The sequence below is a fragment of the Camelus bactrianus genome, chromosome 2 (assembly GCF_048773025.1).
Source record: "Camelus bactrianus isolate YW-2024 breed Bactrian camel chromosome 2, ASM4877302v1, whole genome shotgun sequence".
Taxonomy (NCBI): domain Eukaryota; kingdom Metazoa; phylum Chordata; class Mammalia; order Artiodactyla; family Camelidae; genus Camelus; species Camelus bactrianus.
Window position 1 is genome coordinate 94,227,573 of NC_133540.1, and position 24,534 is coordinate 94,252,106.

Sequence of the window (24,534 nt, forward strand, 5' to 3'; positions counted from 1 at the left end):
GCCGGGCGCCCGGCAGTGTCACTCAGGCTTTAAGACAACCCTAGCTGTGGTCACTGGGCGAGAACAGGGCTCCTCCCGGCCTCCCCAGCAGTGCGGCTCGAATCTTCTGAAGCTGCCAGTTGCCAAATGAAATCTGAAACCCAGGGCTGCGTCTGAGGGTTGGCCCCGCTCAGTTGTTCCAGCCTCTTGTACTGTATATTCACACACAATCACTCTTTCTAACTTCTGGGACTCTTCTTTGCGCAACTGCTAGGATTTCTCAAGTGCATGTGGCAACTCAGCCCAGCTTCGGGTGGAAACCGGCGGGGATCCGCAGGGTTGCCAAGGCCAGGGGGGCTGTCAAGGCTGCAGTGGGGACTGGAGAGGATCGAGGCGCGAGCGGCGGTGGGGAAACACCCACAACTTTCCACCCCAGCCGCAACTCGTTGGGCCGCCTCGGATTTCCTCCAAAACCACAGCTGCGGAGCAACCAAGTGCATGAGGTGCAACACTTCCCCTTGTTGTGGGAAGTAAGGAGACCTCCCTCCCCTCTTTTTTCTTTTCCTTTTCTTTCGGCTTGTCTGGGCCTTTTTCTTCGGAGCAGCCGCCGCCCCCAGTTTCTCTTGCGCTCCGAGCAAGGTAGGTGACACCGCTGCGGGGGTGTGCGCCCAGGGGCCACCACCGGAGGGCTGGGAGGTGGCCTCGGCTGCGCGCGGGGGCTGCGGGCACAGCTGCCTGCACCAAGGGCAGGGGCTGCGGGGGGCGAGCAGGGATCGCTGGAATCTCGCGCTGGTGCGGTGTGTGTGTGCGCGCGCGCGCGTACACGCGTGTGCAGATGATGGGAAACAATGCTCCTTTATTATTTTTAAATGGATAAAAACGGCGCAAGCTGGCAGTATGTGTTTCTGAGCTTAAAAATAGATGACTTTAATGAAAACTCTGTGCAGTTCAATTCCCTTACTATCCATCCTCCCCTTCCCCTCTGCTTGTTTCCGCTAGTGTCTAATACTGTGAGCGTTTCCTAGATAACAGGCATACAGAGATATATTTTAATAATAAACATTTTCATTGCAAACAAAGCGTTAGGGAATCTTTGGTGAATTTTAAGCCACCCAAAAGATTTGTTTAGGTTTTTTAAGAAGTAACTTTTTGAGGAAGTATCCAAACTCTCTTGAGGATAAATATGTAATATGGTATCTTAAAAAAAAGTACTTCAGATTGCATACCTTTTATTAAGTCCCCAAATAGAAGGGGAGATACTATTACTCTGAGTTCCTTAGAGATGTTAGGTTTTCAATACTAGCCAGTAATAGGGAGCCCAGATTCCCTTGTAGTCTATGCCTATACTAATTCATTTAAAATATCATTTCCAAGCTATTTCTGCTTCCATCATAGTTTGTTACTCTTTTTTTTTTAAACATAGCAAGACATCTTTATTTCATCTCTTTCTGAAATGAGGAAATAAATCAATCAAAATCAAAATTGGGTATTTGAAATATAAAAGTTGTAAAGGATCTGCTTATCCATAAGTAAAACAATGTGTTGCTGTGTCTACTAAGTAAGACAAATTAATTGAAACCCAGGGATATTTACAGTAGAGTTAAGAGCTTTACTCAATTACTGAGAAGATGGACAGACAGATTAAATACAAACAATCTGTCCCCTGATTCTAATTAGAACTCAAAACCAACCCTTAAGGGCAAGAATGGATGTTGCTATTAAGCTGGGCATCATAAAACATAAAATACACAGAATTAATATGTTAAGAAAAGCCAGAAAACAAATATAAAGCCCACATCAGACTTGTTAAGATCTCACTCTCTTTTTTAAATTTCTTAATACTTCTTCTCTGGGGATGTTTCAACCTCTAGGAGAGCCCACTAATACAATTCCTTTTTTTGTCTTTCCTGAGTGCCTGACCTTCAGGTGGCAAGTCATGAAATCTGTTCTCTTTCGGACTATGACTGAGTTGTCAGAGAATTCACCTTAGACATCTTGGAGGACCGATATATTGACAAAACCTTAAAATAAATAAAATCTCCCTACCATTCAGAGGAGGTATGTTCTTGGTGGAAAGAACTTTAAGTGAGAATAAGGGAAAAACTGAACTTTTTCAGATCTGGAGGTTAGTTTGAGGTATGTGTAAGGAATACACAACTAGAATGATAAAAGTGGGGAGAATCTGTAATCTTTTTTACGTGTGAAAGGCTGTTGAAACCCAGTCAGTCCTTGACTTTCAACTGTGTTATTTGGTATTATTAATCTCAGGGGTTTGGGTTTGAGAGGAGAATGGTTTCTCAGCTGTGTTCTTGTGGGCTATATATACAGTGAATTTGAACCACTTTGAAAATACAAACCCGGCAGTAAGTGGGGGAAGAATTAAATTCTCAAGAAAAACATCACTGTAGAATGAATAACAATGCACCCGTTCTGACAAGAGTGCAGATTTAAGTGTAGAAGTGAAAAGTGTCCTAGGCTAAAATTCCCAGTGAAATCCTTTCAGGTTTTGCTTTGGGTAGTAGTGGCCAAAGCTCCGAATGTTTCCATCGTCATGGTTTTATTTACTGGGTGATCTTGGACTCTCCAGGGTGAAGGGCAGGGGTTAAGGGAAGTGGGGGTGGGGTGGGGCAGGAAGGGTGAGGAATGTGCAGCAGGTGGTAATGAGTGGTTTGAGTATGTTTATTTTGCTGTCTTGGCTAAAGCCTAGCTGCTGTTTACCAACAGTGCCCTGAATCGTTTTGCTGTGACCTACTGGCCCATTGAAGCATGTTTTCTTTCTAGCCCCATTAGCGTCTGCGTTGGTTTCCCAGGACTGAAAGTAGGTGGTGCTGCTGCAAAGTCCAGGCCATGCATTTGGTTCCTGTTCTAAGTGTTTGCAGGGCTGTAGGACCATCTTAGTTACCTGTAGTTATTCTCCCGTGGTCTTTTCTGGCCAGTGTTGAAGAGTTCTTTTCCTACGAGCTGAGCTTATGTAATGCTGATTCCTTCTTCCTGCTATGTTTCAATTTTTGGTAAAGCTAAGTGAGTGCCTTGGAAAAATAAGAGGGGGGAGGTGGATGGAGCCTCAGCTTGGAGCCGAGTAATAGCCACCTAATTGGTCACACGAGGGTGTAGAGAAGCTTGATGATAACAAGAAGCTGAGATATTCATTCCGCCCTGATCCCATTTTCCCGAGGAAAAACAGCAGAAGAGATTTAAAATAAAAAAAGATGCTTGTTTACAATTAAATTTGTAACTAAAGGAAAAGATGTCTCCCACATGGAGAAAGGTATTTCAAATGAAAGTTGTAAATAGGCAACTTAGTCATGAAGTGAATACTCTTCGTGTTAAGAGTTGGAGCTTCATATTGAGTCTTGCCATGGTAACCCATCTGTCTTTGCTACATGAACTCACACTTTACAAGATTAGGATGGTCTCAGCAGCTAAGTAGAAGCACATTTGAAGGCAGAGGGATTATTCTGATGAAGAGACTAAGACTGTTTGCTTTTCAGAGGTTACTCTGCGCATAAGCAGCGTCCCCACTCTACTGTGGCACTGCCACAATTAATCTTTATAAAGTGTAGATCTAATTTTATAAGTCCCTTGATCTAAAACCTTTGATGGATTCCAAAAATCTATAACATTAACTCTAAACGCTTTAGTACAGCGACTAAAAGCTCTTCAAAGCCCTTCCTTTCTAGCTTTGTCTTCCTACATAAGGGCCTCTCACTCTTCATACTTCTGATTTCTTGCTCCTGGATTTCATTCTTCTGGAATGCCCTCTGCCTGGAAAGCTCTTCTTGATTATTGGTGGTCCATTTCAAATGGAACTCCCTCTGGAAGACTTTCCCAGTTCCGTGCAGGAAGAATTAACTATTTCATCTTGTCTGCTTCCAGGTTGTTTTAAATATACTGTGAATAATTATTTTAATAATTGTTATGTGCTCCCCACAGTCAACTACAATGAGTTCTTTAATGGCTGTATTGGTGGTAGGGGAACTACCTGTATCCTAGTGCCTAGCAGAGTGTCTAAAACGTAGTAGACACCTGTTTATGTTTCCTTAGTAAATGAGCAAGCAAAGTCATGAATGAGTAAAACAGTGGTAGACTCCAATTTATGCAGATAGTTATTTCCCCAAAGTCCACTTGAAAAATTTCCATTTGGACTCAGAGTTCATTTTCCAAAAGTCAATGCTACCAAACAAAATTCACTTTCCAGACTGGCCCACGCAAGCCTATTTAACTCCTATAATAGATAAAATATTGTGCTTTTTCTATTCTAAAATAAAAAAAAACCCCACAAAAACAAAAAACTACTGTGGAACTATTTTTTATTTTTGAAAGTGCAAAATACACTTGAGTTTAAAGATAACAGAAGCAGTTAGAATAGATATACATCTTCCACAGTTATTTTAAATATTATACTATAAAATCTGTAACCTGCTAAATCCCAGTGGGAGGTCCTGGATTTAGCTGTGAGGACTAATGATGGAGTTAAATTGGAGATTCTGTTGCCTGTGAAATGGGCAATAATCTTAATTAATAAAACCAAATAGAAATACCAATTATGGCTATTTAATAATTATCTTGAGTGCTAGTGCTTGAGGGAAATGAGATTTAATTAAAGGAGAACATGGAAGTGGATGGAGCGGAGGAAACTGAGAAGGGCACTTTCTTTCATTTTACTTATTCTTTATTACATTGGTTTTATTTTCATCTCATTTGACCATTTAAGCTCAAAGTTCCTTCGTGAAAAAAAAATTGTCTTTGTCTACAGTTATTTCTGCTGCCTAACATATAGAAGAGAGGTGGAGGTTACATTCCCTTTGAGCCAAAATACAAATGGGCTTATTTCATTTTCAGAGTGGTGATATTTTTGTCACTTGCATACCTGCTGTTTAGCATGTGGATAATTTTTCAATAAAGAATGCATAATACTTGTGTTTCAGGCACTATCCAGGGACCATATATAGTTCAAATTTCTCAAGCTGATCCTTATATAGCATCTCTGTGAAGACTGGAAGAGCAACCATTGATATTTAAAAATAATAGTCTACTCAGCTTTCTAAATCTTCCATGCTCTCTATTTTTGTCGAATTATATGACTGGAAATTTACCTATTGTAATCATATTACAACTTCTTTTTTTGTCACATTGTCTTCATTCGTTACGCTTTAATATGATACATTTATTTATTTATTTATTTATTTATTTATTTATTTATTTATTTATTTATTTATTTATTTATTTATTTTTACTGAGAGTCCATATAAAAGAGACAGGTTCCATGGAAAATATCTTGGTACTTTTTGTTATATATTTCAATATTCCTTATTTTAAGATCTCCATAAATTCATCTTTGCTTTTACTGCTTTTAAAAATGTGTCTCTTTGATGAACTAGTGTTGCTTCTTTCCTGAGAAGAGGCTAGGATTAGCCTCTTTCACTTTATCGTATTTCTCATTTTAGCTTTCCACCCAAGAAACTCAGAACTAAATTTAATGCACAATTGTACCCTAGTCGAGGTTTTCTGGTGACGTGGTTTTCATCCTTTTAGCCTTACTTTAATGTGCTTAATGTACCCATACCTTTTAACTAACTTAAAAATAAACTCAAATCCATTATGGAGATACACTGAATTACCTTCATTTCTTTAACTTTTTTAAAGACGTGTAGTTAAATATTTATAAAATTCTATTTTGTAGCTTCAGTTTAGTATTTCAGAGCCAATAATTTTTCCAGATTATTTTTTGTGATTCCTTGAAACATTCTCGGTTCTGATTTTATACTCCCTGATAAATAAAATGGCCTTGTCCCAAATGTTACATTTCTTGAAAACCTTGGAAAGAAAATCATGTCTGATTAATTTTGAAAGTAGATACTTAAGCCAAACATGTGAGTTCTTTTCAATATATATACCATAAATGTATAGAAGAGTTCCCTCAAAGATATCTCTGAGAAACAGAAAACTTCCTTTTTTTGTACAAATGAAATCTATCAATAAATCGAGGCTTTATGGAGCAGTTATTAGGGCTGTATTCTGTCCGTCAAATTGAGCCTTCAGAAAACAAAATAATTTTTCAAATTTCTCAAGCAGGGTAAACCTCTCATTTTGTCCTGAATTCTCATGCTAATGAGTTAAGTACCTACTAAGTACCAAGCACTCCATGAGATTTTTAACATACACTACTTCTAATTTGAGAAATAGTTAGAAATAATCAGTAATTCTGTGGGTAAACTATATTATATCTAAGTCAGACATTACTATTCCCATTGTATGAGGATGTTTAGACTCAAAGGGATAAAACTTACTCAAGCTATTACAGTAAGTAAGGAGTATAGAGTTGATAATCAAAACCAGATCTGTCTGAATCCAAATACCCCACTATTTCTAATATGTCACCTACTCAGTGCTTTTCTCTTCAGCTATTAATTTTAGAATGATAATCTGTGTTTCAGTGTGTTTGACATATAACACAGACCCTGGTCTCAACAGGATCTCCAGAAGCTGGCCTCAGAGTTCTCCTGCAGGTCTTTTAGATGACACATTCTTATGCTGATGAGTTGGGGCCCCTGGGATGGCTTACCACTATCCAGGTTCTCTTTGAGAAAAGAAACTCCATCTCTCACAGGCCTGTAACTGAATCAACTGATAGTCATCGGCTTGGCTAGAATTTATTTTCTGGTGAGACAGGAACAAGAAAGGTATGGACCTCGCAGCTCCACTGATCTATCTCCATTGCTTAATTCCCAGACATGGGGACATTTTTTCCCTCTAGGGCAAGTAGTTTATTTGTGGAATGATACCAGTAAACCCAGGTAAGGGATGAACTTCTTTTTTTAAGGCAAAAATTCTCATGTGTCAGTACTTTTAATGGTGCACGCATCAAATTATAGTAAAAAGATGACTGTAAAGATGCAGCCCTTCTATTTTCATGAACAGTGCACTGCGTTGCAGTAACTGATTTTATATCCACCACTGAGTATGCCCAGGAACAGTGTGAGCAACAGGTGGAGGTGGAGAGAGAAGGGGGCAGGTCTAAGTTTCGGGTGAGAGATCAAACTTGAAAAAGCCAAGTTATGTGTATGTGTATATATATCTATTCCCCCCCCCCCAGAACCTCCATACTGTTTTCCGTAGAGACTGTACCAATTTACATTCCCACCAACGCTATAGGAGGGTCCCCTCTTCTCCATATTCTCGTAAACACTTACAATTGCTGTCTTTTTGATAATAGCCGTTCTGACAAGTGTGAGGTGATACCTCATTGTGGTTTTGATTTGCATTTCCCTGATGATTAGGGATGTTGAGCAACTTTTCATGTGCCTGTTGGTCATCTGTGTGTCTTTGGAAAAATGTCTATTCAAGTCTTCTGCCGATTTAAAAAAATTTTTTTTTAAATATTGAGTTGTATGAGCTCTTTATGTACCTGGATATATATCTGAAGAAAACACAAATACTAATTTGAAAAGGTATATGCACCCCAATGTTCATAGCAGCATTATTACAAAAGCCAAGATATGGAAGTAACCTAAGTGACCATCAACAGATGAATGGATAAAGAAGTTTTGGCATATATTTACAATGAAATAGTACTCAGCTATTAAAAAAAAGAATGGAATTTTACCCTTTGCAACAACATGGATGGACCTGGAGGGAATTATGCTTACTGAGGTAAATCAGATAAAGAAAGGCAAATACTGTATGTTTTCACTTGTATGTGGAATCTAAAAAAATAAAACGAATGAATATTACAAAACAGAAACAGACTCACAGATAGAGAAAAAACTATGGGTCACCAGTGAGGAGAGGGGAGGGAGAGTGGGAAGACAGGGAAAGAGGATTAAGAGGTACATACAAACTACTAATAAATAAGATGCAAGGATGTACACAAAATACATTTAAAAAATAATTTGTTTGAAATTTAAGACAAAGAAGCAAATGTTTTTTCCTCACATCTAATTTGTTAACTATGGGCTGGCTATCTGATAACTAATCATCATTTTATCACAAAATACTTTTTAAGCATATTATGTTGTCTTCTTATTATTTTTACCAGAAAATACAGTCATGCTATTTGTAGTAGTCTTTATTTGTAAGTATTCCATACTAGGAATTTCAATTGAAATTTTCATCGGCTAAGCCTCCTATTAATCTGTATGTATTATTCATTTTCTACTTGAACACCAAACATCATAAAAAATTTAAAAATGAAAATTAATTAATTTTAAAAAGACGCAAGGATGTAATGTGTACAGCACAGTGAATATAGCCAATATTTTATAATAAATTTAAAGGAGTATAATCTATAAAAATACCGAGTCACTATGTTGCGCACCTGAAACTAATTTGTAAATCAACTATACTTCAATTAAAAAAAAAGAGGAGAAAAGGCTGAAATACAGCAGGGAATGATTACTTCTTTGAGGGTAGCAACTGAGAAGGGGAGGAAAGTTGAATTAGTGGTGGCAGTACTCACTGGGCACACAGAAATGAAATGGGCAAAAGGGAAAGTAATTTCAAAGCCAGTCTTTCTCAAGAAGGGAGCATTTATCACAGGAATTGTTGGAGTGCATCTCACTCCTGTTTGTGAAGCTACCTAGAGAAAAAAAAATTATCCGAACTCCTTGAGATGTCATCTTTGATTGTTTTATTGTGCTGGGAATATCTGGTTTTAAAGTATCTTACATGGAGAAACTTCTAGCTAGAAAAGATGAGGTGGGGGAGTCAAAGGAGCCTGGTGTTATCTTGTTGCACCTAATTAATTGTGTAAACCTAGGATTCAGCCACATAAGTACCACTTTCAGAGTTCCATTTTAATTTCTGTATCCCATAATGGCTTAATTGTTATTGTGAGATGATCGAGTGCAACGTCAGTGATTTTATACAGAGGCATCTGTGGGTGCACAGAAGCACTAACTTTCCCACGTTTGATTTGCTGGTTAAAGACTTCATATTTTCATAACAGCTCACACTGTCATCGTGGAGTAACTTTTCTGTGTCCAGGGGTTAGGCTCAAGTTGGCAGGTTCTGTGGGGGGGCTTCGTCCTCAGTGCCAAGAAACAGGTGGAGGTTACAAGGAATAATCTGGGTGAGGAGCTGTGAGAACTCCCGCACAGCAGATGGAGCTGCCGGAGGAGGATGGATGGGTGAAGGGGGAGAAGCAAGGTTGCAGCATAACAAGCGTCAGAAGGAAGGAATCAGGAGAAAACTCAAATCCAGACTCAGCATGGGACACTAGAAGCCCAGGGAAGGGAGGCAGTGCCTGATGTGGCAGTTAAGAATCAGCCTGTGTCTAGCAGTAGATGACAATTATTGAAGGCTTACTATGTGCTAGTTGTGCCATGCTCTCATCATAGGTTGTCTCCTTCAATCCTCCGGCTCCCTCGTGAGTATGCACCATCATTCTCTCTCTTTTATAGACGGGAAAGCTGAAACCTGAAGAGGCTTAGTATCTTACCAAAGTCACATAGCACTAAGTGGTAGATCTGGGATTCAAGACTGAAATACCTTACTTCGAGATATTTTCCCGTACTTTACCATTATACTCTGGAATTACATCTATGTTCCAAGCTGGCTCTGCTATACCCAAGCCCTGTGACCTTGGGCAAGTTTCATTAATCTTCTTGAACCACAGATTTCCTTCCTGTGAATATGGGCATTTAGTAATACCTACTCTGTAGTGTTGTTACGGGTTTTTAATTTATGATGTGCACAGTGCATTTAAAGAGCCTGAAAGGGTATCTGGTACCTAGTAAATATCAAAACAAGTCAATAGTTATTATTAAATTAAATGATGGACATGGGGTTCCTGAGCAGTGCTTTTCAAACTGGAGGTCTTGATCCACCAGTGGTCATAAAATCAAATCAGTGGTTCATGACCAGTGTTTCTTTTTACATGAAAAGGAATAGAACAGGATGGAATGGAATAGGAAAAAAAAAATCAGGGTTCATTATATATAGTAAAAGTAAGACTTGTTTCATGTTTTAATTTCCAGTTTTTTAATGTGTATGTGTGCACCTCACACACTGGGTAAAAGTGAAAAATGTACTTCTGATTATTGATAACTGTCAGAATAAAGTATAAATAAAGGTGATTTAAGGACCATTACTTGTTCAAAAGAAGAGTTTGGAAATCATGATAAAATTAGGTAAGGATATATCTAAATTACTTAAGAGTGGTTAAAAATGTATGTAGTCTTGTATTGACTAAAGACGTCAGTTCTCCACAAAATGCTGGTCTCTGTTGTGTGACTTTAGTTTTGTGTAGTCTTTTCTCCCATATTTTAAATGCTGCCTCTCACAGTGCAGGTGGGTAAGTCCCACAGAAGTCAATTCAGAAGGACATTGAGTAGTTGGAGCCTGTACTTTAGAACTACAAAATAAAAGCTTCATATTCTTTGTGAGTAGCCCCAAGCCCTGAATATCTAACTTGTGTTCAATTTGAAACATTTTAATGATAATAGTCCAGCTGCCTGAACAGCTGTAAAATTGGGAATTAAATGAAGAACTCATAAAAAACTGAATTCAATATTTTACTAATTGATATATTTATTTTGAAAAGCATGTAGACAAGAGATTGGTAATCTAGTTAATGCAATATTAATATTGATAATAAACAAAAAATTCTTTTTGGTAAAAACAGAAGTCATAAATTTTTATCCTTGGGTATTTTTCCCCTTAATGAAAATAATAAATGTGCTTAAGATATTTGTTGACTCTGTGCCATTAAAGAGAGAGCACGTAATATTGCACTGGCCAGCCTTCGCTCATTATTATGTTTTACTGCTGTATTTGGTTTTTGGTTGGAGGGTATATTTACTTTAAGACTTAAAAGAATTCTGTTTGAACATACAGCATCCAGATTCACTAGACAAGATTTGAGAATACTCTTTTTCCATTTTTTTTAAAAAAAGAATGTTACCTTGGATTTAAAAAAAAAGCTTTTCAATAGGTACATATTAACTTTTCTAAAAGTAAGTTCTTAGTGGTGTCTGAAAGTATTATTCAGGACAAAATCGTCAGGGAAAGTGAGTTTCAGGGGTAAGAAAGTCTACCTTCTGGCTCACCACAGTTGAAATTTTGTATTTAAACAGTAGCTTGAGAAATGTTTCACAAGATCCCTCTGTACTCTGCAATCTACAGTTGGAGGAGAGTGAAAAGGAAACGAGCTAGCAGAATGTGTGCTCTGATCCTGCTTTTGGATTAATTAGCATCTGTGAACTCAGGCAAATAATTTCCTTTTTCTGGACTTTAGTCTCCTTATCTGTAAAATAAAGGTGTTGGAGTAAATACTTTCTAAGATTGTTCCAGGTTTGAAAAAGTCTGTGTGGCAAAGTGGTAGTGTGTTCCTTTTGAACAATTTTGATAAGGATGTGGCTATGTGTATGCATTGACAGGGCTCTGAAGACTGACTTTGTAGAGGAGTGGGCATCTAGACGTCTATAGATGACATGATAAAGTGTAGCTTGACCTTTCTGTGTTCCATATGGCTAGTTTTCATCAGCTGTGGGTTTGGGAGGATGGGTGATACCACTCACTAGGAGGCTTTTGAAAATGTGTGAGGGTATTTTTGGTCAAGACAATGATGAGGTGAAGCTACTGGCGTTCAGTGCCCAGGGGTCAAGAATGCCACGTGTCTTGTAATATGTGTGACAGTCCCTCACTGCAAAGAATTTTCCTTCCCCAAATGCCAAGAACATCCCCATTTCAAAACCAGCAAATGAAGTTAAAAGATTAAGTTTTAACACCGTATTTTATAAAGTCATCTGGGAAATTGGAAATGAAGTCCTCGTACACTTTCTGCTGTTTCTCAGTAATGCAAATGCAAACAATATCTATTCTTGGATGACAACTGGTGTTTATGATGCACGGGGGAGACCAGCCACCAGCTCCCTGCCCTATATATTGACTGTGCAGCAAGAAAAGCAGTGCCATCTCAGCTCTCTTAGTACACGGTGCAAATATAACTTGAAGTTGTGCTAGGAATAGTTCCTTTGAGTATGAAATTACCAGTTACTGGATGACAGCCGTATTTTTAATGAAATTGCTTACAGAAGTTTCCACTCAATGTAACTAGACATTTCTTGTGTTCAAATAATGCCATGATTAAGGCATTCAATACATACGTTTGATTCCCTACAACAAGAAATACCACTTGCATAACAGCTCTGTACATGATGATGAGTGTCATGAACACTGCCTGTTTCTCCTCTGGCCTCCTTCTGGACTTGGGCTGGCCGTGTACATTCTGGAACAGGTTAATGATAGAGTCCGTTCAGCAAGAGTGACTCATCCAGGGCTGTCTCAAGAACCTGGGTTATGTGTTCAAATTTGGGCAAACCTTGCTTTGGAGTCACTGAAATCACAGGATCATTTTCTTAAAATGCTTTTCTCTCTTCCAACTTCTTTCTTGTGTTTGTCAAGTCTTTGATTTGTTAATGTGTATAATTTTAAACTACTGCTAATATTCAGCTCTCAGATACTGTGAGCATAAAAGGTGTTGCATGGATAAAATTGTTGTCTGGCCAGTCAAAGTCAATATTTTCCAGGAGTGAGAGGGAACCCCTGCTACTCCTTTCTTTGGTGAATTTGGGCCTTAATACTTCTGCAGGAAAAGGGGGGAAAACGAGATGAAATTCAAATGTGTAACTTTTCCTGTAAATTTGGTAAAAGGTAGATTTCAAGAGAAGGTTGAAATTATAGAATTAAAATTTTTTCTTTTGGGTAATCTTTCATGTGTATTATCTATGTTGGGCCTCCCAATTAACAAATTATATTACACGCTACATTCCCCTTAGAATGAATTTATTGGACATCAGAACAAATGCCCACTTAGAAAATAGCTGCGGCCGTCTTACCTCAATCTTTTAATAGAGAAAATGGGTACAAAGTAATCTAGGTGATTTGACCCAGAATATAAAGTCAGGAAGACCTGTATGCAGACCAGGCTCTTGATTTTTGGTGACTTGTTTTTCTACCCTACTGCTCTATTTCTCAGAGGCCTTTCTTAACTTCTGAGTTCCCTGAGACAATTAAACCCAAATGCTAGCCTATGGCATCCGATGCATATAATGAATTACTTCCTCTGCTCTGCAAGGAGAAGGGTCCTGTTTAAGTACCATCTGGCACAACTGAGAAAAGAGTTGCTCATTATTTTCTGTGTTCTTCGCATTAGGTGAGGAATTATGGCTGAGAAAAGAGCAAGTGAATCTGTAACATTTTATTTTATTTTATTACATAACATTTTAAAAAGCATTTTTCCTTAGCCTAGAGTAACCTTAAAGGCAGCTGAAAAAATAAACCATATGAAAATCAAGATGGAACTTGTAATACTTTCTGTTTTGGGTATACATTTTTAGTCTAATTCCTTGTAATAATATTAATGATGTTGAACCCATTTAATATGAATGTTCTCAATACACTGTAGATTTTCATTCAATTCAGTCTCCAAACCACACTATAATTATACAGTTCTCTGATTTTATGTTTTTCATATTCCTTAACAACAAAGAAATATGGTATATTAACAGCTAAGACATTTCATGCAGAAAACTAAAACAAAAATTTTTTTTAAAGCAGGTTAATCTGCGTAAACACTGCCTAGACGAGTCAAATAATCACCGAAGATGGGTGAGAGAATGGAGGAGGGGGAAGAGGCTTCAGCTCGTGGTAACTGCTGGGTAACACTGAGAAACAGGGAGAGTTCTGTCTGTGCAGCGCGTTTATTCTCTCTCTGTTTGCGGTCCCAGCCTCTATTGTTAAATTTGTGGAACATTCCAGGGAGTATCCTTAGCTTCCCTGACATGAGCCGGGGACTGGGGCTTGAAGGCTCCGAGGGACTCCTTTCTGAAAAGCGGGAGGACGGAATAGAGCAGGTAAACTGTGCGGCACATGGCGCAGCTGGTTGGGACCCACTCCTCATCCCGAGCGAGGTGAGGCCTTTGTGCCCCGCGCTGTGGGAGGTCAGAGCGTGCTGCTCTGCGTTATGTTTGCAGGCAGTTCTGAAAAGTGTAGGATGCTGTCTCAGAGAAATGGGGTTACTTCTATATCACAGAAGAGACAATACTGAATGCTTAGACTTCTTTCAGACGTTTGCATGCGGCTCAATGGTGTCAGCTCTGGGACTCTGCTTCTAATACATTTATTTTCAAGCAAGAATAGGATACCAGTGGCTTATGAGGGTTAGTCTTTATTTGTTTAGCAAATCACACTCCGATCAAATGCATACCAGTAATAATAGTGGGATATATATAGTCTTACTGCTGTGTTCTGTTTGTTTGATATAATATTTTCTTAATGTTTTAGAAAGAGCCATTAAGTAAAGTAAAATTACATTGAACTGTTTTACGGAAACGCCAAGCAACTTATGTATGATATCATTTACGAACTGTATTATTAATGTGAAATGCTAAAATAATTCAAAAAGAGTAATTGGTATGTAAAGGTCACGTTATCATGAGCTTGGAGTGGAATGGGAATGGAGGGGAGGCGGAGAGAGAGAGAATTAATCCATGTGTGATGCTAAGGCAGAGTGCGCTGAAATCGCTGGTGGTGTTTCCTAGGAGCGCCAGATACGCGGAGTTACAGCGGGTGCTGCTGTTCGTCAGTGTTGTCAGGGAACAGGTGCTGTGACTGTTTGTGAGATGTGAAAATGATTCCTGATCCCAATGCTGAGCCATAAATTGTAACCAGAATTATTAGGACTGTGTTTGCAGACCTGCAAGCAGGCAGCAAAGGCCGGTGGTATCTTGTAATTTCCAATGGACAAGGTTAAATTTTTATCTTAAGTCTGAGCTCTGATTTGAAACAAAGGGTTCAGCTGGTTTTTCCTGAGTTGCCAGCTCCTTTACCTGGCGATTTCCTGTTATGCCATTATTAAGTTTCCAGAGAATTCTCTCTAGAATAAGTTCAGTCTACCTGCCTGCTTTCTGAGACACTGCTTTTGGTGCTGTAATTGATTTTAATCAGAGGCAGTGTAGCACCTTTATTTTTTATTTTTATTTTTTAACATTTTTTATTGACTTATAATCATTTTACAATGTTGTGTCAAATTCCAGTGTTCAGCACAATTTTTCAGTTATTCATGGACATATACACACTCATTGTCACATTTTTTTCTCTGTGAGTTATCATAACATTTTGTGTATATTTCCCTGTGCTATATACAGTGTAGTCTATTCTACAATTTTGAAATTCCAGTCTATCCCTTCCCACCCTCCACCCCCCTGGTAACCACAAGTCTGTATTCTCTGTCTGTGAGTCTATTTCTGTCCTGTATTTACGCTTTGTTTTTGTTTGTTTGTTTGTTTGTTTTTGTTTTTGTTTTTAGATTCCACATATGAGCGATCTCATATGGTATTTTTCTTTCTCTTTCTGGCTTACTTCACTTAGAATGACATTCTCCAGGAGCATCCATGTTGCTGCAAATGGCATTATGTTGTCGGTTTTTATGGCTGAGTAGTATTCCATTGTATAAATATACCACATCTTCTTTATCCAGTCACCTGTTGATGGACATTTAGTCTGTTTCCATGTTTTGGCTATTGTAAATAGTGCTGCTATGAACATTGGGGTGCAGGTGTCATCCTGAAGTAGATTTCCTTCTGGATACAAGCCCAGGAGTGGGATTCCTGGGTCATATGGTAAGTCTATTCCTAGTCTTTTGAGGAATCTCCACACTGTTTTCCATAGTGGCTGCACCAAACTGCATTCCCACCAGCAGTGTAGGAGGGTTCCCCTTTCTCCACAGCCTCTCCAGCATTTGTCATTTGTGGATTTTTGAATGACGGCCATTCTGACTGGTGTGAGGTGATACCTCATTGTAGTTTTGATTTGCATTTCTCTGATAATTAGTGATATTGAGCATTTTTTCATGTGCTTTTTGATCATTTGTATATCTTCCTTGGAGAATTGCTTGTTTAGGTCTTCTGCCCATTTTTGGATTGGGTTGTTTATTTTTTTCTTATTGAGTCGTATGAGCTGCTTATATATTCTGGAGATCAAGCCTTTGTCGGTTTCACTTGCAAAAATGTTCTCCCATTCCGTAGGTTTCTTCTTGTTTTATTTCTGGTTTCCTTTGCTGTGCAGAAGCTTGTAAGTTTCATTAGGTCCCATTTGTTTATTCTTGCTTTTATTTCTTCTAGGAGAAAATTTTTGAAATGTATGTCAGATAATGTTTTGCCTATGTTTTCCTCTAGGAGGTTTATTGTATCTTGTCTTATGTTTAAGTCTTTAATCCATTTTGAGTTGATTTTTGTATATGGTGTAAGGGAGTGTTCTAGCTTCATTGTTTTACATGTTGCTGTCCAGTTTTCCCAGCACCATTTGCTGAAGAGACTGTCTTTATTCCAATGTATATTCTTGCCTCCTTTGTCAAAGATGAGTTGACCAAAAGTTTGTGGGTTCATTTCTGGGCTCTCTATTCTGTTCCATTGGTCTATATGTCTGTTTTGGTACCAATACCATGCTGTCTTGATGACTGTAGCTCTATAGTATTGTCTGAAGTCTGGGAGAGTTATTCCTCCAGCCTCTTTCTTTCTCTTCAGTAATGCTTTGGCAATTCTAGGTCTTTGATGGTTCCATATGAATTTTATTATGATTTTTTCTAGTTCTGTGAAATATGTCCTGGGTAATTGGATAGGGATTGCATTAAATCTGTAGATTGCCTTGGGCAGTGTGACCATTTTAACAATATTGATTCTTCCGATCCAAGAGCATGGAATATCTTTCCATTTTTTAAAGTCTTCTTTAATTTCCTTCATCAATGGTTTATAGTTTTCTGTGTATAATTCTTTCACCTCCTTGGTTAGATTTATTCCCAGATATTTTATTACTTTGGGTGCTATTTTAAAGGGGATTGTTTCTTTACTTTCTTCTTCTGTTGATTTATCGTTAGTGTAAAGAAATGCAACTGATTTTTGAGCGTTAATTTTGTAACCTGCTACCTTGCTGAATTCTTCAATCAGCTCTAGTAGCTTTTGTGTGGACCTTTTAGGGTTTTCTATATATAGTAACATGTCATCAGCATATAATGACACTTTTACCTCTTCTTTTCCAATTTGGATCCCTTTTATTTCTTTCTCTTGCCTGACTGCTATGGCTAGGACTTCCAGGACTATGTTGAATAGGAGTGGTGATAGTGGGCATCCTTGTCTTGTCCCAGATTTTAGTGGGAAGCTTTTGAGTTTTTCACTGTTGAGTACTATGCTGGCTGTAGGTTTGTCATATATAGCTTTTATTATGTTGAGATATGTTCCCTCTATACCCACTTTGGTGAGAGTTTTTATCATAAATGGGTGTTGAATTTTATCAAATGCTTTTTCTGCATTGATTGAGATGATCATGTGGTTTTTGTCCTTTCTCTTGTTGATGTGATGTATTACACTGATTGATTTGCGTATGTTGAACGCACCTTTATTTTTTGAATGCTGAGAACTGTAGTAAATGATTTAGCCATGAAATGTCAGTTTGGCAGCTTTTGGAAAGTTGTTAACCTGGTAACCCAACTCCTACTAGAATGATGCATTTACCTCTAGAGGTCTATGAGGGTAACACTTTTCTTGTGGTAATAAGTGGCCACTAACTAGTGTTTGATGGCTTATTTGGAATTTTTTTTCAAAACAGATCTTGTATGTCATGATGTCATAAAAGCCTTCTTTATTATATAACTTATTAATACATTTTCACCTACAGAGACCTTTTGATATAGTATTGTCTCAGATTTTTTTCATCTTTATGTTTTTAGTACAGCACAAGTGCTTCTTTCTACAGACTCAAATATGCCTTTTATTAATAGGTTTGTTTAATTTAACATTTTTCTGATATTTAAGCACAGTTAACTTTTTTTTTCCACCTGATATAAAAAGTGTCTTATAAGTAAGTGGTATTTATAAGGGTTAGTACAAAACTTGGTATTCTGGGTTTATCTATTATCATTTTATCTTCTTTATTCTCTTCAAAGCTATGATGAAATCAGGCATGATATTAAATATGGTGTTAAATGCAATTTATTGCAAATTATTACATAAAATAATACCCTGTATACTAATTTTAAATTGGTAACTTTTTCATAATTATTGACTGTTTTAGATTGTAATTATTTATTTTTTAGTTCATTGATGGCTAGTGTGATACTTTTCTTCCATTTAAAGTGAGCCTTTAAGACAATAGCAGTTTGTTTTTCATATCTTCTGCTCATTTTTGTGCTTGACTTTAAATATTAGATTCAGAAATTATGGCTACAAAAGCAGGCATTGGAGACTAGTCTCTCCTGCTACTAACTGCCGTGTACTGTCCTGTGACTTTCTCACTTGCCTACATTAACTTGGCTAGGTTCTGTTTCAGCCCAAGGGTTATCTAGAAATAGCCAGGACTCCTGGGGCCTGTTCACACCCACATGGCTGTGTGGAAGTCAGACTGAAGAGAGCAGAGATGCTGGGCAGAGGTCCAGAGAGGGGTTCAGTGTGGATTAGGTATGCACCGGGGTCTTGGAGTGAGTGTTTTGAATCTAGATTTTTACCACGAATCTACGCTTGCTTCTTGGTTCAAGGAGAGCACTGGCTAGAGCACATCGTCAACCAAGAGACCCAGGACTTTGTCCTGTGATGACTGCCTCAGTGCCTCTGGGTGTCTGTAATGCCATCTCAGAAGAATTAGCCTTAAGTTCTCTTAGACGTTTCAGCTGCTTCGTGCTCGGAGTTCTAGTGAATTTGAAACTGTATCCATCAGGTGACAGCTATGAGTTAGCCACCCTTCCAATTCAAAGTGGCAGGCTCCTTCCACTTTGAAGTTCAATGTTTTGCTTCTATGCTTTCTCTAACCACATTTTTCTTTCTTTAGTTTTTCTTCTGTTGTGATTCTCTATTTTGTTTCTTTCTTTGCTTTGTCTCTTTATTAGCCTAGAGCTTTGTCATATCAGGTCCTTGTTTTCTTCCCATATTTGTTCTCAATATTATTGATCATGGTGTTTATCTGCCCTCTCCCTTCTTCAGTTACACATTTTCAGGGTGCACTGCATTGATCATTGTTTTTGTTCTCTTTGAATGAATCCACACACTAAAGATTCTACTTTAACTGTCCCAAACTACTCAAACTGTTGTATACCTATTATTATCAACTCCTTTATGTTCCCACCTCCAGAAAGCTTTCGTAGAAAAGTAAAACCGGATAAGCATGTGGCAAATATTACATCGATTCTTGGTTCAAAACATTCTGGATTTAAGAATCAGTTCTGATGTTCACTAGTAATGGCAAGTCATTTCAAATATTTTGTAAAACAGGAATAATGGTCAAATGAAATAAGGTAGCTGAAAGCATTTCATGGTGCAAATATTAGTTATTATTACTGAGAATTACTAATGAAGAGGGTCACCATTCAATTTCCTAGGAGATTTTTTAACTTTTTATTTTGAAGTTTATTTTATTTTTTAACTTCTTATTTTGAAATAATTTCAGACATATAAAATTTTACTGAAGTTGTACAAGTGCCCATGTAATCTTTTCCTAGATGTTAGCATCTTAAAATGATCAAGCCCAGTTAATTAACTTTGATAAAATACTATTAACTAACCTATATATGTACCACTGTATTGTACCACCAGTGTGTTTTTTCTGGACCAGGATACAGACAGGAATCACACATGTATTAAGTGTTCATGTCTATTAGTCTCCTCCAATCTGGGTTAGTTCCTCATTCTTTCTTTGTCTTACATGGTCTTGAGACTTTTGAAGAGTAGTGACCAGTTATTTTGGAGTCTCTCAATTTGGATTTTCTCATGTTCTCTCATGATTAAAGTCAGATTATGCATTTTTGGCAAAAATACCATGGAATGATGCTATGCTGTTCTTAGTTCATTGTATCAGGAAACATGTGATGACAAGATGTCTAATTACAAATGATGTCAACTTTGACTTCTCAATTCAGGTCTGCCGGGTTTTTCCGTTGTTAAGTTGCTGATTTCCTTTTTGTAGTTAGTAAGCATCTTATGGGGAGATACCTTGAGATTATGTAATGACAGGTTTTTCATCATACTTTATACCACACGTTTTAGCATTTATTGTTGATTCCTTATTGAAACAGTTGTCACTGTTTTATTTGCCAAATGGTGATTTTCTATTTTATCATTCCTTTTACATTTGTTAGTTAAGATTCTTGTGTAAGAAGGAGCTTTCTTTTCTTCTCCACTTATTTACTTACTCAGTTATTTATTTTTATCAATATAGGCTCATGGATATTTGTTTTAATCTGAGTCATAGTCCATTATAATTGGTATTTACTTTGTTGCTCAAACTGTCCAGATTAGGCCATTTGGCCAATCTTCAAGTTGGCTCCTGTGTCCTTTCTTTATATCACCATTTTTATAACACTTTTTATTTTCTGGTACCACAAGGTGCTTCAAGTTCATCTTACACTTTTTTCTTTTCCAGCTCTTAGATCAGCCATTCAAGGAGCCCAGATTTCTTTTATGAAAACAATGGTATTTAGAAACCAAGATCTAGGTGTTAGATGTGCTCATTTATAAAATAATGAATCTCTTTTTCCTGCAATATACTTACTTATTTCTGCAGGCCTTCAGTACACATGAAGTATTTTCAGAATTGCTAATCCATATCTCTGTGAAGAACAAATTTACTAACTAGAATACAGTATTTGGGTCAAATTTTATTTTTCTCTAGACAGAGTATAATGTCAAAACACTATGGCCTACACAGAAAACTATGGAGAGATCTTCTTGATTTGAATATTTGCATACTTAAGCAAGTAACCTACAAATCAATTTTTTGTTTAAACTAATTTCGATACCTGCTTTGTTAGCAAACTAAAAAGGAAACCTCGTAAGTCTAATATGTTTTCAGCCTGTTGTGGAATTTGGACAAACATGCTGCTCACAATTAGGGAAATGGAAAAGCCCATAGAAACGGCGTATCATTCTATTTGAAAATTTTAATTAATTTTTTAAGCTTTGCTAGAATTTGGCTAGAAACTAGTATAAACAATAATTTATCTATAGTATTGTTTCAAGCCTCTTTAACGCTCACTCTCATTGTTCTGATTCTTTCATCATGTTCCCACCTCCACGTTCCCTGATTCTTTTCCTCTAAGTCTACTGACAATTGATCGGCCTCCGCTTCTAAAGGTGAAGGCTCTGCACAGTGTTATAGTCTCACCCCCCATTTCTAACATCACTGAAAGCCTTGTATCTTCTGTAACCAATTTTGCATAAGAGATATTCAGAGAGACAAGGGGAGCTTTGCCTTTCACACGTACCGTTGTGTTATTGTGGGTGTCTCCCACAGCTTTCATTTGATAGGAAAGTAAAAAGACAACAAAACCAAGCCCTACACAAACGAAAAACAGGAGTGCAGGGCATTTGGTCATTTGTTAGTGGGACAAACCTTAAATGGCTGAGGTACCACTGAATCCCAGTTAACACCTGATATTCAGGCTTCTCCCCCAATCCCCACCCTTTTAAAAAGTGATTTACCCTTAGGTGGGATTTACAACGCAAATAATATTCCTTTCTAGTGTTCACGGAAATGTTTGTTCTATTTTCTCTGAGGGTGTGGCACCTTTACATTTCCCCCACACAGAGTGAGGCAACTTAAAAGGGCCACATCGTCTGCGCTTCAAATTGCCTCCTTTTTCGGGACAACTGCTTATTGTGATAGCTCAGAGTACACAGGCGCTGGGTTCATTACTTGGATTCTTAGTCTCACTCTCCCAGCTGTGTGGTTCTTGGTCAAGGTGCTTAATCTCTATTGGCCTTAATTTCTTCTGGAAAATATGGACAAAAAAAAAAAAAGGGTTTTACACGGTTGTTGTCAAGTTTAAATGCACTGAGAGACGTGCAGTGCTTAGAAGCATTCCCGGCACCTAGGAGACCCTCACTAAATGTTACTGCTGTTGTTGTTGTTGTTGTTATTTGTGTACCTGCCTCTCTTTGGGTCTCATCGTACCTTCATTTTCTAGACTAGTAGACACGTGGGTATTTAAGATACGTACATACAGTAAAGAGTAGGGATAATTGTTTTTGTATTATAAAGAGTTAAGACTAGACAGTAGGTGAGGATGAAGCAAAAGGGGAAATGACTATTAAAGAGTAAATGATATAACATTACTCTAGGCTTTTACCATCCTCATATCTTTAATATTGATTTCTCTCTCACACGCGGAATAAAGGAACAGAAAACAGCCTGTCTTACTGAATACAATAAGATAAAATTTCATGAAGAGTCCAAGATAAGGAGTGACCTCAGCCAAAAAATAGACACTCCAACCTGGCAAGTTGATTTTGTCTTTCTGGAAGACGAGACCTGTGAACTACAAAGTGTAGCAGTCTCTTTTTCTGCTTTGTTTCTGGGTTTCAGTGAAAAGGGAAGGGAGCTGGAAGGGGTGGAGAGAAGGATAGAAAATGCTAAAAAGAGGGGAGTAGCACAAATCAAGTAACAGTTGGGAAGTAACAGACACAAGGGCAAACTGACTTCTACCGTGATGTCTAGTTTTAACAGTGTGTCAAAATTTAGTATTCCATAACATACTAGGTGTTGCAAGCATTTCATGTGCCCAGATAGAAGTATGGTAGTGAGCCACCGCTTAGGTTTCTTTCCTTAGCTGCAATTTATGAGTGTCAGCATTATTCCTCCTGGATAGAGAAATAAAACTGTAATCTTTCAATAGTGCCACTTACTGTATATATGTTTGCATCTCATTTTGATTTGGTAGCTTCCAAACCCTAGGGAATGAATGAAGTAGTTAGTCTACTGTTATTCTTGATGTGAGATGATTTTGATCTTTTATCTTAAATAGCGTAGCGAACTCTTCCTTTTAGTGAACGCATTTTCCACCATTAGTCACACTTGGTGGTTACAAAGTTCTATTTTCTTTTATACCAATGCCAACATTGTTGTAACTTCTTGGCTTATGGAGGATGGATGTTTAGAGTTACTGGGAACTATGAAAAGGAAGCTACCACAGATTTTTATTTGCTGAGGTTTATTAAGAGAGTCATTGATCTGGGATTGTCATCCTTTGCAGAAATTTAGAAAAGCTTTCCATTGCATGTGCCATTTTGGTTTAGCAGCTGAAAAACAGTAACAGCTTGGGGATATTACCATGTGACAGGGCCATCAGCAACACAAATAAGTAGGTTCATCACAGTTGCTGTTGATTTGAGCGTGGGAATCCTTGGTATGGTGGGAATGTTTATTTGTTTACTTTTCATAACCCGAAGTAAAGATCTCCTTCCTTGAAGTCTATTTCCTTTCTGGCCTTTGAGAAGATTATGATCTTTTGCATGATTTACTGATCACCTTTTGACCACAAGTATATATCATGTCATATTGGACAGGTTTGAATCACAAGGATAAAGTTCAACAACCTGTTAATAAAAATGGCCCTGCAACATGTTAAGACAAATGTACTTATGCTCCAGGGTATATACTTAGTTGTAATGATAAAAAAGCACAGCGTTAGGTACTCCATGATTCATAGTTTGTGCCACATTTTCATGTACATTTTGCAGATTCCTAGCAATAGACATTAGCCCCCGTATTTTGGTCACAAGTTGAAAACCTTTTGGGAAATCGATATTACCCAAATGTTTTTGGTGAAAGTCTGTCCTTCCTGGGAAAGATCATACCAAAAGAATGTTAAGGGATGAGTACGAACTTTTCAGATAGACAAAGAAGAAAGGAATTACAAGTGGACAAGGAAATAAAGAAGTCATTTCAGATGGAGAGAAACCCATGTACAAGGAAACTATATTGTGATGACAATATTAGGAGATGTCTGGTAAATGTCCAGGAGTTTAGGATGAATTCGGACACTACTGATAGAGAGGAAGGAATAGAGTCAAGAGTTATGAAAGAGTTAAAATGACTAAACTTGGTGATTAATTAACAGAAGGGGGTTAGTAAGAAGGGGGTTGGAAAGACCCAAACCTAACTGAGCGTATTAGTCACTGATATTAGTGACTAAGTCTCACTCTGCCCCATTCACTTCTGAATAGCACAAGCAGGGTATTAAATCATGTGCTTTTGTGAAGCCTAAAAATATGGTTTCATGTCTCAACTCCATCAGTCTTATATGCAACTTTGGGACAATAAGTTCTGTTTGTATTAAGTTCTGAAAAAAGAATACTCAGACATTTTATAAATGCTAATTGGAGAAGTCACTTAGTAATAACTACATAAATGCAAAATTTTTTGTTATCCTGTTGCCCACTGCTACTAATTGTCAACATTAAAAATGTATATTTGCAAAATCAGTTCCTTTATACTAAATTAAGAAATATGACACTGTGTTCCTAACTTTTCACTTACACTGTTGTAGCAGTCTCCAGACACACCACAGTTTTGCCATACACTTGAGTGTCCCCAGCATTCAGTTCCCTTCTCCATCTTTTTAATTTCTAATCTAAATGAAACAAGAGGTAGTTATGGTTGAGTTCCTTTTTCTCTTGTTGGTTAATGCAAAGTGTGCAGTCCTTCCATCCAAGTAAAATAAATGCATAAGCCATGAGGCAGGCTGATAGTTTATTTTCTTTTCTTTGGTGACAGGAACAAGGAGATTTTTGT

General features: G+C 37.6%; 1 protein-coding gene across 1 annotated transcript in view; it reads left to right on the forward strand.

The window, feature by feature from the left end:
* The first annotated feature begins 211 nt into the window (after positions 1 to 211).
* Positions 212 to 24,534, forward strand: part of ARHGAP24 (Rho GTPase activating protein 24) — a 426,033-nt gene continuing 401,710 nt past the window's right edge. The window contains exon 1 of the mRNA XM_010966180.3: positions 212 to 618. The gene's annotated coding sequence lies outside the window, so the exon portion shown is untranslated. The remainder of the gene's footprint in view (positions 619 to 24,534) is intronic.